Source organism: Lissotriton vulgaris, chromosome 2_1 (assembly GCF_964263255.1).
Source record: "Lissotriton vulgaris chromosome 2_1, aLisVul1.2, whole genome shotgun sequence".
NCBI lineage: Eukaryota > Metazoa > Chordata > Amphibia > Caudata > Salamandridae > Lissotriton > Lissotriton vulgaris.
Genome location: NC_141687.1, coordinates 1116269319 through 1116284502, shown reverse-complemented (window position 1 = coordinate 1116284502; position 15184 = coordinate 1116269319).

Below are 15184 nucleotides of genomic sequence, written 5' to 3'. Positions count from 1 at the left end.
GCACTAAACATAAAGATGCAGCTACCACAGGCCATGCGATTGAATTTGGGGATGGTCAAAAATTTGTCAGAAGCCGATCCTAATACCCTGATAGGAATGTACCAGCTGAGGCGGTTTTTCGGAAATGCAGGAACTTGGGCACATAGGGCTTTGAAACTGATACACAGAGCCTTGAAATTATCTCTGTATTTAATCAGCAGCTAATGGAGGATTTTAAGGTGTTTAGAAACAGACTGATATTTTGGGATATTGAGAAGTGGTTGCAGCTTATTGTGTACTGACTTATGTGCATTTAAATGCAGAGCATTACAATAATACTGTACTTTGTATTTACCCCTATTCAGCACGACCTCAAGTAACCTCTAGGCGCTATTTGCTTCTAAGCACTACTTTTTGATGTATTCTTTAAAAATACCTAACGTCAGTTCTACTTATTGGGCTTTTGTTATTTTGGTTAATGTTTCTCAAAGAAGTATTCTCTATTGTTCCAAACCTATGTGGAGTATTTTTGTGGTGTTTTTGTTGTGTTACTGTGTGTGTTGCACAAATACATTACACATTGCCTCTTTAGATTAGCCTGACTACTCTGTGACACACTATAGAAAGGTGAGCACAGGTTATCTTTTAGTTGTAATTAGGACATCCCTTGGAATGAACTATATTCTCATTACCCCAAACAGATAATACACAAGACCCTCTTATGTCTTCCAATTACAACCCCAGAACACAAGAGTATATTACCAGTGATATATCCATCTGTGTGCTCCTATGACCAAAATTAAAATCATCATTACACGTCTACATGATGCATTTACGTTCACATGCCCTATATTTATCATGTCAGACATCTCTGTCCTTATACACATACCACTTTTGCCAGCTCCCTGGTATTAAATCTGTTCATATGACCACTCAAAATGTAGCTACAGGATGCAATGACACATTATTATGCACTTTGTGACTTCCATTACTTTGTGCAGTTACCATTTCAAACTGGCGGTGATGCATGCACAATACCGCAGATTAGATCTCCGGAACCCATTTCCATAGATGTCTTATGTCCCCCTATTACATTGTTTAAATTCATACCTTTAAACACTTATGAGAAAGGGAATAATTGTAACCATTTGTCCACTGGACTTAATACGATTCAAACATTTAGTCATAATATGTCATTACACACCTTAACATACTCTGCAACATTTGTCACGTAATATAGTCACATCATGGTTTATCGCTCCAGGAAAGTTTTCAGATATTTTCTAAAATGAAGATGGTTATAGCATTGTCTCAAAGAGAGTGGGAGCGCGTTCCAAAAATTAGGACCCACCACAGACAAGGCCCTACCACCTAGCCTAGTTTTGTTTATCTTAGGAACGTTCAATAAGAGCTGTTCACTAGACCTAAGGGTACGGGTGGGGACAATTGTGATCTCTCCACTAGGAGTGGTTCCTAAAAAAGAGCAGGGGCAGTACTGGTTAATACACCATCTATCTTTCCCCGATGGGATGGTGCTACAGTGAATGATGGGATCAGCACAGAAGTATGTTCTGTGAGCTACTCCTCGATAGACTACGCCATCAACCTAGTTAGGGCGACAGGCTGGGGAGCCCTCATGGCGAAGGCCGACATCGAGTCTGCCTTCCTCTTACTCCCAGTACACCCGAAAGTTTCCACTTGGTAGGTTTGCAGTGGGAGGTGAAGGTGTATTTTGACAAAGCTATGCCAATGGGTTGCTCAGTCTCATGTGCATACTTCGAGATTTTCAGCACTTTCGTCTAGTGGGCTTTACATGACAGGCATCTGGCGGGTGGGAAACTCCATTACCTGGATGACCTCCTTTTCACAGGCCCGGCAGGGTCAGCTGAATGTGGAAACACATTGGCAGCATTTAAGGACTTGGCAGGCGAACTGGGTATCCCCCTGTCCGCGGACAAAACAGCAGGCCCGGCAACAACCATGACATTTCTGGGGATAGAGACAGACTCGATCGCTGGAACATCCAGACTCTCCTCAGAGAAGGTAGAGGATTTCAGGGCAGAAACCAAAGGCCTTTGTGGGTGGGAGAAAGCCACACTGAGGGAGCTACAAAGTCTCATAGGCAAATTGAATTTCGCAGACAGAGTGATCCCAGCAGGCAGGGCATTTGCCAGGCGCATGACACAGTTAACATGTAGAATTACCCAGGAACACCACCATGTGAGGTTAGGGGTGGCGGTCAAGAAAGATCTGCTGAGGTGGGACACCTTTTTAACAGACTTCAACGTTATCCTGATATGGAGGGAAGGCTGGGTAACCAGCAAACAGATCGCGCTGTTCACCGACGCTTCAGGTAGCACAGGCTTTGGGGCGATCCTGGGCAACATGTGGTGCACAGGACAGTGGCTCAGCAAATGGCATAGAGAGCGCGTGACCAGCAATATCACCTTCTTAGAACTATTCCCTATCATAGTCGCACTCACGGTATGGAGGCGGGAAATATGAAACATGAAGCTGACACTATGGTCTGATAACAAGGAGTAGTACAAGCAGTTACCAGAGGGACAGCTAGGTGCCCAGATACTTTACAACTAATGCGCAGATTGATTAAATTGCAGTTGGAGAGCAACATAGACCTGAGAGCACGCCTCGTACCAGGAGTAGACAACGAAGTGGCGGACACCTTGTCGAGAGCAAAAATGGCGAAGTTCAGGGAAGTAGCACCCAGCGCGGACCAGAGCATGACCCCCTTTCCGGACCGACTGTGGGACCTGGCGGGGTAGACTTATCAGAACTGATCAGCCAGGCACTTACCCGGAGGCAGCCAGGAGGTATAGGAAGTAAGCCACCACCGTGATGCAAATAGGTGACATCCTGTCCTTGGGCGAAGTAAGGGCAACAGGCAGGGCAACCAAAGTATTCATATGATGGGCCTTTAACACCAGCAAGTCCAGGTCATGGGCACAGGCCCACCTGTCCGCAATATCACATTACAGTAAACTAGTGACCGGGCACGATCCGGTGGCATCACACTACATCAAGACAGCTATGAATGGCTAGAGACATACTGAGGGTACAAAAAAGGATAGCAGGCGCCCAATAGATTACACTAGGCTGGGCGTACTAATGGGGGCACAGCAGAGCACTGAAAAAGACAGCTTTGAACTTCCTGCTCTTTAGGGCAGCATTTTCGACCGCCTTCTTCGGGGCATTCCGGCTGAGCAAGCTAGTGGCACCAGCCAAGACAGGGACGGCAAAGCACTGCTTGCAAGCAGGTGATGTGGTACCCAAGGCAAGGCAGGTGGAGATCCTGCTGAAACAGTCAAAAACAGATCAGGCCGGCAAAGGGGCATTAATAAAGCTGCGATGAATCCGGGACCAGGACTGTTGTGCAGTGTGTTGCCTGCTGGCGTTCATGGTTGTGTGCACGGCCGGCGATGACCCCTTGTTCAGGCACAGAGATGGCACGCATCTGAGCAAGTTCCAGTTCAAGGCGATTCTGCATCTCACACTCAACTTAGCAGGGTTACCACCCGCTGGCTTCGGGTCCCATTCATTCAGCATAGGAGCAGCCATGACCGCCACACAACAGGGGATGAGCAAGGCCGGGATTCAGGGTGTAGGGAGGTGGCGGTCAAAGGCGTACGGCACCTACGTGAGGCCGCAATAGCTATGAGAGACAGAGTCTGCTGGGGAAATGGAGGGGCATCCTCCAGCAGGCTGGCAGCCATGTGACAATGTTGTTTGCTATCCCTTCACCGGCAGGACGAAGACCACATCTGGTATGCGTGGTGGATCACTCATTCATAAACCGGATGCACACTAACCCTGGGCGGAGTTGGCGGAGTGGGGCTTCGCGGAGCTACGCGAAGTGGGCGAGAAACTACGCCCATCTCCGCACTCCGCGTAGCCCCACTCCGCAAACACCACTGGCCGCCAGCCCCGCCACCCGCCTCCCTCCCGCCCTCCCTAAATACTTTAAATTAAAGGAGTCAAATAATTTAAAATGCACTTACCTTGCCCGCCGCTGCCCGCCGCGTCCCCGGGGCTCGCTATCTTCCGTCTTCTTTACTAATGCGCATGCGCGGGCGGCCGCGCATGCGCATTTCTCACAAGAAAATGCGCATGCGCGGCCGCCCGCGCATGCGCATTAGTAAAGAAGATGGAAGACGGAAGATAGCGAGCCCCGGGGACGCGGCGGGCAGCGGCGGGCAAGGTAAGTGCATTTTAAATGATTTGATTCTTTTATTTAAAGTATTTATGGAGGGCCGGAGGGAGGCGGGTGGCGGGCAGCTACGCTCCGTCTGCGGAGCATGCATAGTGCCGCCTGGCTACGCCCGCTCCGCAAAATGCGGAGTAGGCGGCACTACGCACACTCCGTGCACGGAGCGTAGCAGGCCGCCCACCCCTAATGCACACCTGGTGGCAACAAAGGGGCCACAAGCAAGAAGGACGGCCAGTGGAAACCTGGGTGCAGAGGCACCGCTAACCTGGGATGAGATGGGATCAGCTGCCAGCGACCTTAGCAGGCTTGCAAGCAGAAGCGGCCTGGCACCCGGACATTTTGATCATACATCTGGGGGGAACGATTTAGCCAAACTGGGGAGGAAAGCACTTCTCCACAATATACAGAGGGACCTCACCGAGGAAGCCACAGCCTTTAGGAGCACCACCATCATTTGGTTGGAGCTGATCGTCAGGAGTGAGTGGCATGAAGCAGAGGCCCAGAAAGCGGTGAAGAACTCCTGGAAAAAGCAGAACATCACCGTAAGCAAGTTCTGCAGAGCAAATGGGTTAGAGGCAATCAGACAAGGACTCATCCACACGGGCCGCCCCGAGTTCTACGCACAGGATGGGGTACACCTGTCCGAGGAGGGCATGAGCACGTTCTGGAGCAACCTACGGGGTGCCATGGCCATGTCAGGGTGCAGATAAGGTATCTCCACGAGAGTGGGGGGAGCCACAGGAAGACGAGGAGAATGGTTCGTACAGAGGCACACCAGAGGGTGGTGTGCCGGGACAGGACCACTTACCTTGGGATGCCTCACGGGTGGGCAAGGGGACCGAAGGAGGGCATGTAGGACCACTCACCTTACGATGCCTCACGGCTGGGTGAGTCGGCCTACCAAGAGGGGGTAGCAAACGGAGACGGCACTCACAGCCCAGCCCCCGCTGTTTGGCAGGGTACAACAGGAGTCCGACAAAGTAGCGAGTTGGGCCTAACTCCGGGACAGTTGCTACAGCCCCCTCATGCAGAAGAAAAGGAAAATCCAAAAACAAACTGTCAGTATAATTTGCAGTGACAAGTTATTTTGCAAATATGATGTGCAATAATATGCAATAATATGTTGAGTACAGATACGTGTATTCCTAATAAAACTGCGGCCAACAAATGACCACCACAAGAAGTGTGTAGGTTGGCTTATTTACAGAAGGGATACCACATGATGTATGCAATTTGTAGGAGTGGGGCCAAGTGCAGGATTTATCGCAGAGGCAGTTCCCAACGGACATAGGGCATAGGAGGCCGGCGTCATAACCAATGCCGAGCACAGGCAACAAGAACCGTTTTTGGTGCCAAAAAGCACCCCCAGAGTGGGAAGACACCACCCCGCCACAGCGGCTGCCGGTGCGGCGCAAACACCCCCGGCCATGGGGGTCCCAGCCCCATACGAATGGCCCAACGGGGAGACAACCCCGAGCCAGCGTGAGGTACGGCAGGGACATATATGCGGGGTTCCCCCAGTTAGGCTCCTATCTTTGGGAGCGGGGGAGCAGCACCGGGCCAGGAACTTTCGACCCACCCACTCACACCTAAGGAACAGCTATGTTGCAGAGCTGAGGGACAGGCAGGACAGTGGCGAAGAACGACGGGGAGAATGGTAGGTACAGAGGCACACCGGAGGGTGGTGTGCTGGGACAGGACTACTTACCTTGGGATGTCTCATGGCTGGGCGAGGGGACCGAAGGATGGTGTGTAGGACCACTCACCTTACGATGCCTCACGGCTGGGTGAGTCGGCCTACCAAGAGGGGGTAGCAAATGGAGACGGCGCTCGCAGCCCAACCCCGGCCATTTGGCAGGGCGCAACAGGAGTCCGACAAGGTAGCGAATTGGGCCTGACTCCGGGACAGTTGCTACATCCCCCTCACGCAGAAGAAAAGGAAAATCTAAAAACAAACTGTCAGTATAATTTGCAGTGACAAGTTATTTTGCAAACATGATGTGCAATAATATGCAATAATATACTGAGTACAGATATGTGTATTCCTAATAAAACTGCGGCCAACAAATGACCACCACAAGAAGTGTGTAGGTTGGCTTATTTACAGAAGGGATACCACATGATGTATGCAATTTGTAGGAGTGGGGCCAAGTGCGGGGTTTATCGCAGAGGCAGTTCCCAACTGGGGCATAGGAGGCCGGCGTCATAACCAATGCCGAGCACAGGCTACATGAACCGGTTTTTGGTGCCAAAAAGTGCCCCTAGAGTGGGAAGACACCGCCCGCCTCAGCAGCTGCCGGTGCGGCGCAAACACCCCCGGCCAATGGGGGCCCCAGTGCCATACGAGTGGCCCAATGGGGAGACGACCGAGAGCCAGCGCGAGGTACGGTGGGGACATATAAGCATTGGTTCCCCCAGGTAGGCTCCTATCTTTGTGAGCGGGAGAGCAGCACTGGGCCAGGAACTTTTGACCCACCCACCCACACCTAAGGAACAGCTATGTCACAGGGCTGAGGGACAGGCAGGACAGTGGCGAAGAACGACAGGGAGAATGGTTGGTACAGAGGCACACCGGAGGGCGGTGTGCCGGGACAGGACCACTAACCTTGGGATGCCTCACGGCTGGGCGAGGGGACCGAAGGACGGCGTGTAGGACCACTCACCTTACGATGACTCACGGCTTGGTGAGTCGGCCTACCAAGAGGGGGTAGCAAACGGAGACGGCGCTCGCAGCCCAGCCCCCGCCGGTTGGCAGGGCACAACAGGAGTCCGAAAAGGGAGCGATTTGGGCCTAACTCCAGGACAGTTACTACACCCCCTCATGCAGAAGAAAAGGAAAATCCAACCAAATGAACTCTCAGTATAATTTGCAGTGACTAGTAATTTTGCAGTAGAGATACGTGTATTCAGTGCTTAATTTGTAGAAATATGAAGTCCAGCGGCCTCATTTAAGAGAAATGACGCATCGCTGCATGAAAGCAGCGATGCGTCACTTCTAAGTGCGCACTCCTTGTGACATTCCTGATGCGTCATATTTAATGTATGATGCATCATGTCGCAAGGAGTTACAGATACGTCAGTATTTCTGACGTATCGGTAAGCGCAAAAGTGACGCATTGCTGGAGTGTGTCACAAAAGTGACGCAGCTCCAGCAATGCGTCCTTTCACATGGGGCAAGCCCCATGTGAAAGGGCCTGCGTCAGTCTTACGCCTGCTGTGAGGCAGGCGCAAGATTTTCACGCAGCGGCATCCTAAAAGTGACGCAGTGAAATCTCATAGATTTCACTGCGTCACTTTTACGACCCTTCCTTGCGTCAATACGCCCCCCTTGCATACATTATACCTGGCGCAGGTATTATGTGGCGCAGGGGTTTACAAAGTGACGCATCTACCTAGATGCGTCATTTTGTAAATATGGTTCAACAAGGCGCATTTTTCACGCCACTGATACGTCACAAAAAGCGATGCCCCGGCGAAGTAAAAGTGACGCACAGCCTCATAAATGAGGCCCCAGGTGCTGAAATGTTTGTTGGAGGCCACACCCATTTTGATGGCTCCACCCACTTCCACCACTGGCTCCACCCACTTACTCTATGGACCCCACCCTCATCCTCAAATGGCACTGCTGAAAGTCAAATGTAATACCCAATCTGAATTTAAGCAAGGGAGCCTTAAACCAAGTATGGTTTTGATAGGAATTAAATAACGTAACAAGCTGTCACTGGTCAGTGAAATACTAAAAATGTAGATGTTTTGCTCTTTCTTGCCACATCACTAACTACGCCCAATGACCCAATTCTCCAGGTATTCCTGCCCTCTGATTCTCTACCCACCATTCCCCTACCTTTTTTCCTCACTTTGACTAATGGTTAGGCTTTAGTGTGAAACATATTCAATGTGCCATTAGAATACTGACAACCATTGGCTGTTACCTGAAGTGAGATTTGGGGATCAGAGCTGGAGAGGATGACATTCGACAGGTCAATAAAATGCAGGTGTCAGTGTTGCCTCGCTGTGGCATAGAGAGGATGCAAACCTGTCCTACCTCACTTCTACTACCTACCATACCGAACATGCACACAGATCTACGGGAGTATATCTTGCATCTGTCCTGAGTGGCAGTTTGTTCAAAGGAGCCCGTTGGGGTTATGGGAACTCCAGAAAAACTAAAAGATACTGCAGCCTGTAAGTGAGCAGTACCAAACACAGCTTTTGAAATGTATGACATGAGAAGGGCATTCTTTCTTTATAAATATGGAGGCCTGTTGGTTTAGTTAATTTTCGTTTTGGCTAAGTTTGCTTCCTTTTCTTCAAACCAGAAGCCATGAGTATGGGGTGTGGCTGCAAGGCTTGAAAGAGTTCTTTTAAAACCACACGGTAGATAAAATACTCTCACAGTGTCTTCTGCATGTGTATTCCTGTTATGTAGTTGTTTCGTATAGCCTAGAGAGCCAGGCACAATGGATACTACTTCAACGATTTCACAGTCCCGGTTTAAGTATGTAATCAGCCTAAACCTTTCCCTACATCTCTTAGAGTACAGACGCATGCTTCGAGAGGGAGCTACATGAGAAGCAGCAATACAGATGGAAAATGCTATCCAATGTGATTCCCCTGATGAAAAAAACACTGCCCCACTGTTGGCCCACAATGACAGATGGCACGTGAGCAGGGTACTGAAACCAGCAGCTGCATTCACACGGACTCCACAGACCGGTCTGCATAGTTGCTGGCACAACAGGTCTTTCGACCTGCTGGCATGAAAATACATTAAACACCATCAAAGAAATTATTGAGGTGTCTGTGTATTTGGTCGTGCTCTCACTTCAGAGGTGACCATGGGCAGAATCAATGTCTAGCATTGCTGCTCCACCACCAGCAGTTGGGGGTCACGAGGGCGAAGGCTGCACCTATCCGCGTACCTAAGAACAAGAACCACTGACTGCATAAATTAAATAACCTGAGCCACTAGGCTTGATGTAGGAAATTAATACACACGTTACATTTGAATTTTCAACACGTCACAGATGTGTTCTGGTGTTTTGTATTGGAGCATTTTAGACAAAACTGTTTTAAAATTAAAATATCCAGTATCCATAGCCCTATGTTGAGATTTTCAGTAATTGCATTTTCAAATGTTTCTTTTTTGTACTAAATACATTTCGTTTTTTAATGTTAGGTTTTCTGAGATGAATATTATTTTGGTGCTTCTTCAATACTTAACATGACTTTCTCTGTGGAAAAGCCTGCTGCTATGGACTTAGCTACCAAGTGTATGGCCTAGGTTCTCTAAATGAAACTGTATTTTGACCTAGCAAGATAAAATATTATGAATTTGGTGGGGTCCATCCTCCCAAATGAATAATCCAATATCTCACAATTTCCCCACACAAGCACACATGATTGCAGAGAGAATCAACCAATAACTAAAAAATTCAAAATATACATGTACTCAAGATGATGTTTAAATAATTGTCATGGTACTGCAACAGTTAACTAATATATACAGAATGTTATCAGCCCTGCCAGTGACTCCACCCATGTGTTGCTGAAATCAAACAATATCTCTCTATTAGAACAATAGTGTGTGCATACTAAAATATTCATCTCAATTACAACATAAAAGTATTATATCTAGATAAGTTACAATTAGCATCAATATATATTATGCAGTATCTTGTGAACAAGCTAGATTAATTAGAATGCCGCTACATGAAAACAGCTACAGAAGTACAGTATTAACACAACATGTTCTGTTCAAGATTCCTGTGAAATCTGAAGTAGAGAAAAGGAAGAAAAACAATTCGAGATAAACAATTACAATTTTTTACTTCTCAGATTTGAAATGGAGGAGTAGATATAGGCTTTTATATTCTGAAACAAAACACCTTATATTGCATAAGCATGGGGTAAAGTGTTCAAGAATGTACTATTAAGGATATTACATGTGATATGTGAAATACACAACTGCCACATCCCACCATATTACATACTGGGGACAACGTTGTCAGACTTGGCTTACAAGTGTTTACCAACAACGATAACGGAGCTGAAGAAAAAAGCACCATTGGCTGTATTGATTACTTACTGGGTTACTAAGGTTGCAGGCTCTGCCGTTATAGAAGACAGAGGCCTACTCCTGCACACTGCAGCACCACACGCTGGCTGCACCTGCTTCACAACTAGTGCTCTGGATGTTGTTGAGGCGCTGCACTTCCAGGCAGTGCGTGTAGCATGGAATTTTGAAACATTTTGCATACACGCATGCTAGCGCGGCTGCCTCATCCCCCACCCTACAGAAACACATCTAGCCCAAACAGTGCGGCCCAGTGGCAACACTTAACTGACAGGAAATTGTGGCATTCATTTTTTATCAGCTGCAGGCTCCGCAGCACCATTACTCTTCACCGGGGCTCAGGAGGCAGTTTGTAAAGTAAATTCACTGGGGCTCAGGAGGCAGTTTGTAAAGTAAAGGAATTCTACTTACTGCAACACATAACAAGCGTGTAGTCGAGTCATTGATTCGAGGTGGGAGTGGGACTGAGGTGTGGACCCGGCCCTGATAATTGTGCCGGTGCTAAGCACCAGAAAGCACTGGCACAAATTAAGCACTGCATGTATTCCTAATAAAACTGCGGCCAACAAATGACCACCACAAGAAGTGTGTATGTTGGCTCATTTGCAGAAGGGACACCACATGATGTATGCAATTTGTGGGACTGGGGCCAAGTGCGGGGGTCAATCAATCAATCAATCAATCATTTGTAAAGCACACTACAATACCCGCAAGGGCCTCAAGGCGCTAGAGGGGGGTGCTACTGATTGAACAGCCAGGTCTTGAGTATCCTCCTGAAGGTCAGCAGGTCTTGGGTCTGTCGTAGGCTCAGTGGGAGGGTGTTCCATGTCTTGGCAGCGAGGTGGGAGAAGGATCTCCCACCGGTGATTGTTCTTCAGATGCGCGAGACGGTGGCGAGTGAGAGGTCGGCGAAGCATAGCTGGCTGTTGGGGATGTAGAAGGAGAGCCATCTGTTGAGGTAGGCTGGGCCGGACTTGTGGAGTGCCTTGTGTGCATGGGTCAGGAGCTTGAAGGATATCCTCTTGTTGACGGGGAGCCAGTGCAGGTTTCTCAGGTGGGGGGTGATGTGGCCGTGGCGTGGTACTTCGAGGATCAGTGGTGCCAAGGCGTTTTGGATGCGTTGTAGTCGTTTGATGAGCTTGGGAGTAGAGGGCGTTTACGTAGTCGAGTCAGCTGCTGACGAGGGCCTGGGTGACTGTCTTTCTTGTATCTGTCAGGATCCATCCGTAGATCTTGCGGAGCATGCGGAGGGTGTTGAAGCAGGAGGAGGAGACGGCGTTGACTTGCTTGGTCTTTGAGAGCGTTGAGTCGAGGATGATTTCCAGGTTGCGTGTGTGGTCAGTGGGTGTCGGGGCTGCCCCCAGTGCCGTCGGCCACCAGGAGTCATCCCAGGCTGAAGGGTTGGAGCCGAGGATGAGGACCTGCGTCTTGTCCGAGTTCAGCTTCAGATGGCTGGTCTTCATCCAGTCGGCGATGGCCTTCAGTCCTTCGTGGAGGTTGGCTTTGGCAATGATAGGGTCCTTGGTGAGGGAGTGAATCAGCTGAGGGTCGTTGGCGTAGGAGATTATGTTGAGGTCGTGCTGTCGGACTACGCGTGTGAGCATGACCATTTAAATTTTGAACAGCATCGGGCTGAGGGAGGATCCCTTGGGTATGCCGCAGATGATCTCAGAGACTTTGGACCGGAATGGGGGGAGGGGAACGCTCTGGGTTCTGCCGGAGAGGAAGGATGTGGTCCAATCTAGAGCCTTGTCTCGGATCCCTGCGGCGTGGAGGCGTGCACGTTGTGTGCGGTGGCAGACGGCGTTGAAGGCGTCAGAGAGGTCTAGGAGGATGAGTGCTGCGGTCTCGCCTTTGTCCAGCAAGGGGTTATCAAACTAAGCACCTTTTTAGATATTAAACGAGTTATTCTTTATAGTGCTGAACATTTGTGTGTAGCTCTGTAAAAAAAATCGAACATTCTGAATATATATCAAGAATAGATATAAAGTAAAAGTTTGATCGCAGACCAGATGAAGAAAATCTAAGTTGAAAAATACAATAAGTGAAAGTGAATAAGGCAAATGCAAGATAATAGATTGGCCATAGCGGGTATGTAGTGTGGGGGGGGGCATTGTAAAGCAAACTGAAACTAAAAGGAAAGGAGGGAAAGAAAAATAGAAAAATTGATGGAATGGAAACTTGTTGCACGTAAAATAAAGGGATGGCAGCCAGAGTGGGGAAAAATTAACAACATCGATTGACGATTGCATTGTCTCAAAATATTTAATAAGGTGCAAATTCGCCTCTCGGTTTTGTCTCTCCCAGAGTGCAGTGCTTGGTATCGTCGCACTGATGGATTGAGTAAACACGGACTCTTCTGGGAACTAGCCCCAAATAATCCATCTTGTATATTTAGACGCGATATTTTCAAGCTCATCTCCGGATCTTCATCTTTCTCTCGATTACTCACACAGCACGCTACTTTCGTTTTTTTTTTTATCATGACTCCGAGTTAAGATGAAAATAAATCATTTCTCCTTTCCTCTTTCCCGTGTGCTGATTAATGCACCCTGTTCTCCATCCTTTTGCATTAGTTCTGACTTTTTTTTAATTGTAAAAAACAGAATGCAAAAATAAGCAAACTCTTATGTTACAGGCCTTGCTCCTGTTAGATGTTTATACTGAGGTATGATAAATCGCCACTTTATGTAAGAGATCACTTCTCAGCTGTTTTTCATGCTTTGAATAAAGTAGTTTCCAGGTCATTAGATATTTTACTAGTAGACAGCACGCTTCCCAATGACACAGCATGCCACCACGTTATGCCTCTTTGTTGTGACTATGGATTCTACAGATTACAAAGGTGAATGATTCATTCTGCTCTCTCGTGTACTGTTGTCTGGAATTCATCAGGAGAAGGGTTTCTGAGTGTGCGGAGGCCATCTTTTAATGTGTGGCATAGATCAATTTGATGATAAATTCATGGTGGCACCATGTTGGCTATGGTCACGGGCACCCAACATCCGACCACGGGGCATATTTACAAGCCCTCTTTCCTACCGGTGCATCACTTTTTTTGATGCTCCAGTGGTCCAGCACCATTTAACATGTTTACAAGTTGTGGCTAAGCCACTTTGCGTGGCTTAACGTCACCTTGTAAATATGGCCCTTTCCGCGGCAGTCCTCTGAGTGGCGTGCAATAGGTGTAACTGTAAGCATTCCACCCTGTTGGAAAATGAGTCATTATTTGTGAGGCCTGCACAAACACCATGTCTACATTTGTCCTTCACTGGGAACCAAACACCCCATTGTAGCACTTGACTCTCATAGGGTAGCGTTGTAGAGCAGTCTAAGCCTTACTCAAGGGAGGTGGTGTGGGCTAGTAATCACCATTTACAGGTGCACAGAAATAACACTCAATAATTAATTGTCCAGTCTGTACATCGCTTTATAAAAAGGAAGAGTACACGTATTACACACAAACACTACTCAGTACTATGCATCAATGTACAAATATACATAAGCTGTTGGAAATACTTCTTGACATTGCATATCATCCCCACCCTTCCCGAAGGGGAGGGAGGGGGGGCGGTTCTAGTACCACCATTCACATTCGTGCACAACATCTTGCCCCGAAATGCAGTGAGTTGACCATCACCTGGAGCAAGGGCCCTTCCTACTGTCACCATCCCAGTCACAGCCCACCCTATTATCTCAACAAGCATTTATAATGGGAACACCTGCCATAGTGACACATAACCCTGACTGCGCATCTCATACTGACCTTACAGTACCCACTTAAATCACTGTGGCTGACAGTTGAGGTGTTCAACTAATGCAGTAGCAAGAATACATGTCTAGGCATCACTTAGAATGACAGTACTTATCATATCTGGTAACAGGTATAATGCAAGTCAATCACAGCCCCCAAAAGGCATCACATTTATAATCACAGAATTATTCAATTACAACCAGGCACCCTGGCAGGAATGCCCAGCAACAAATTCCCAATTTACTTAGCATTTCACATATTAAATGTGACTTCCAGTCCATATTAGGAACAACATCATGTCAATGCATCACTTGTGCAATTGCACCTCTTCACCTCTAAGAGATACCTCTGCAAAGACATACCGAGTTCAGCCTTTCAATTATTGGTACAGCCCTAAACACCCACACCCAGCTACAGCACAAAAGTTCCATCAAAAGGTTGGCTTTGAAGCATGGCTGAACCCTTGATGGTTGTTTCCTTTAAGTCGTCAAGAAACTTAGGGGGGGACTTTCCTCTTTAGTGCTGGGGGAGTCTGCATTGCTCCTGCAGCTCACTTTGGGCCTTTACACACAAATGGTGGCGACCCCATCCTCCTGGGGCCACCACATGAAACAAACAGGTTTCCCTGCAGGCTTCCGTATGCTTTGCAAGGCATTATGGGGCACTTGCACACTTTGTGTAAATATCCTAGCAGGAGCTCTCACACTGCTCCAGGGAGATCCAAGTTGCCTCCTTTGGCGGCCTCACGATGCGTTCCCAACTCTTTGGGGGCCCGGTCTCACTGAGGCCCCCCTTCAGGTACTCGAGGAAGCAGCTCGGGAGCCAACCCTCGGCTGCGCCCACGGGCTCCCCGACTGGCCAGCACCCTCATGTGCTGCCGAGGGAGCCAGCTCCCGATTCTGGTCTGCCCTCTACTGTGGGCAGACACCAATGATGCTGCCGGTCGGCTGGGGCCTCGGGGTAATGCAGCAGCACTCCCCCTCCTTCCTCTCTCTGTAGGGGTGTGAATCTGAACTCCCCCCTCCTCTCTGCTCACACTGGTTACCCAGAATTGGGGATCCTGACCCCCCAGGGAATTCCTTCACAGGGGATGCAACGGTGCTCCCCGGCTTCCGTTTCTGCAGGGTCTGGAGTTGGGGGTCCCGGGCCC